Below are 3,347 nucleotides of genomic sequence, written 5' to 3'. Positions count from 1 at the left end.
TGACCTACTCTCCTTGATGTGTGTTACTGAGTTACCTGCGCCACATGGCAACTAGCAGAGTTCTGAAATTTCTCACTATGTTGCTTCTTCCTCTTACATTTGCAATATTTTATAACAGAAAATGTCCACGTTCCATAGAGTGTAGGAGTTTTCCATTTGCTCTGCAAAAACATATTACATGAGGAGGAAATAAAGACTACAGTTGATACTCATTAAAGCAGCTTGCTTTATTTCTGGGAGTTGAAACCATTTTGTCAAATAACTAAAAATAACTTTGCTCCTTTGGCAGATATTGGACTTCCAGCAGCTGATGGTTAAGCTGATATCTGGAGGAAGGAATGCTCTGTTCATTTATTGTGTAACATTTACAGTCATCAGCTCTGTTATAAATGTGCCCCAAATCATCTTTCATGGTGATGGTGTATTTTTAAGTCTTTCACTCAGCCCAGTGAGATTTCTAAGTCAATATGTGTGGAAAAATTTAAATTAGAGAAATTAAATAGCCTCTTTCCTCCCACCCTCACATTTTGATTTTTCATTAAACAATAATGGTAGTAATTTAATTAGCTAGTTCCGGTACTGGGAAGAGATCCTGGAGGAATTCTGAACTACTCAAATATAATGGGAACCTCACATTCTTCCACACTTCAGCTTAAGATTACATGATAAAATTTAGCTACAAGAGGTTTGTTTCTGGGATGAGCTGGAGGTAAGTAAGCAGTGGAATGAAGAGAGCAGGGAAGGAGGAGCGGAGGGCAGGGTGAATTTGCAGGGAGGTTAGCAACGTTGCAGGTCCAAGTTAAGAGGGTTGAAATAAGACATTTCAGAGACAAAGAAAAAGAAAACACAACCATGTGGCTGTTCACAGAAAGGATTGTAGGTAAAAGCCATAAAATGGTCCTGCTAGTAGTGAATAGTTTGTGTGAGAGCAAGATCCAGTTTTCTGCTTTTGTTTTTTGCACCTGGCTAATTTAAATGAGATTTGTTTCTATTAGTAAACATATCGTATTGTAAAATGCCATAAAAAAGTTCTACTGAGATTTCTGGTTAAGCTTACGACTCCTCTGGCACACTGGAGAGGGAAGAGAGAGGGCAGGAATCATTCTGACAAAATCCTAGTAAGGATTTCCTTTCATTGCAATTATCTTTTCAATTTCTTTATTTAAACTAGTTAGCTTCATTTAGACCAGTGGTTTCCAATTCTGGTTGCACAGCAATTAGAATCACCTAGCAGTGTTTCCCAAAGTGTGGTACGTGTACCCCCAGGGGTATGGGAAGAGTTTGGTGGGGGTACATGTTGCACCGGAGTTTGGTGGGGATATCCACTGCACCGTGCTTAGCTGTGCCTAATTCTATGTTCTCATGAGTATGAGGGGTACTCGGCATTACGAAAATTATAGAAGGGGTACACATATGTCAAAAGTTTGGGAAACACTGATTCAGAACTGGCATACATAATATGTAATACATGTGTATATCTATAATAATAAAAGCATAATATGCTAATTAGACCAGACCTTCTGGACATCCTTCCTGATGAAGTTCTGGATAAAGCTGGGGCTGCGAGGGATGAGCCCCTTGCAGAATTTCATGCATCGGGCCTCAAGTATGTTATACAATATATGTCAACATCTACCTCATACCACTTAGGTTTAAATTTCTGAGTAGTAACACTCTAATTTTTAAAAGCTTCTGTGGTGATTCTAATGTGCAGCCAGGGTTGAGAACTACTGATGTAGGCTAGAATTTCTCAACCTCAGTACTACTGACATTTTGGGATGGGTAATTCTTTGTTATGGGGCTGCCGTGTGTATTGCATGATGCTTAGCAGCATCCCTGCCCTCCACTCACCAGATGCTAGTAGCACTCTTTCCTGCCACTGGGTGTGGTAACTAAAACGTTCTCCAAGCTTCATCAAATTTCCCCAAGGGGTAAAACTGCTCTGACTGAATGAAACCAGTAATAATCAAATAGGTGCTCTGAGGCAATACCATAAAGAAAACATCTTAATAAATAAGTCACACAGCTACTTAGGAAAAACAGTATGGAGGGTTTTCAAAAAGTTAAAACTAGAGCTAAATATGACCCACAATCCTACTCTGGGTTTTTACCCAGAGAAAATGAAGTAAGGAACTTGAAGAGATATATGCACCTCCATATTCATTGTAACATTATTCACATTAGGTAAGACATTGGAACAACCTATGTCCATTAATGAATGAATGAATAAAGGAAATTTGGTATATATACAGTGGACTATTATTCAGCCATGAGAAAGAAAGAACACATACACACAAAATGATTATGTAACTAACCTTATGTGGCAATAATTTTCCAATATATATATATATATATATATATATATATATATATATATATATATGAAATTGTCACATTGCACATCTTAAACTTATACTATATTGTATGTCAACTAGAGGCCTGGTGCATGAATTCATGCATGGGTGGGGTCCAGCCAGCCCACCCTAATCAGAAGACTGATCAGGGATGAGGCCAGCTGGGGGAGGGAGCCACTGGTGGTTGGCTGGCTGGCCCAGGCCCCTGGTTGAACTGGTGGAACTCCCAGTAGAGGGGACAATTTGCATATTAGTCTTTTATTATATAGGATTATAACTGTCAGCCTCATTAATTTTTTCTTACTATTTTTATGTTTTATGCTACTGAACCTGGAACTCATGTTGTCCATCGATGTGCTTTCAGTGTTATCAAATCTGCTTTGCTCCCAGAAGAGTAAACATCATTATTAAATTTGTTATTTGCCCCATGTATCAGGAGTTCAAGTTCAAGAATATCACACTGAAACCCAAACTTTTATAACATATCTGGAAATGACTTTCTGATATTAAAATTTAGAAAAACCTCTGAGAACACTAAGGCACAATTTTATTCAATTCTTTTGGGGCTATGAAACAAGAATTTTTTCACAGTTGGTTGGAAGTGATCTGGCAGTGATGTATGAAGGTTAAAAGATTGGGCTTAGGGATTAGACAGACTTTGGCTCTGTTCTGTATTTACCACTTGGGAGCTGCTTAACCTTGAACAATGTATTTAGCCTCTCTGAACCTCAGATTCTTCACCTATAAAATGCAGATAATATTACCTTACTTTATAGTGTTGAACTGAAATTAAATGGACAATTAATTTAAAGCACTTAGTGCTCAATTATTATTGCTATTAATATGTTCATGCTCCATACTTTCCTCAAATTTATAAAAACTGAGTTCATACAATGAGGTTTGCCTAAAAGTATAATCTTAAATGGCTTAAAACTCTTACGATAATAATAATAGCTAACATCCATTGAACTCTTTCTAAGCACTTTTACTTCA

The sequence above is a fragment of the Pipistrellus kuhlii genome, unplaced genomic scaffold, assembly GCF_014108245.1.
Source record: "Pipistrellus kuhlii isolate mPipKuh1 unplaced genomic scaffold, mPipKuh1.p scaffold_m20_p_12, whole genome shotgun sequence".
Lineage (NCBI taxonomy): Eukaryota > Metazoa > Chordata > Mammalia > Chiroptera > Vespertilionidae > Pipistrellus > Pipistrellus kuhlii.
This window is presented reverse-complemented; position numbering follows the sequence as displayed.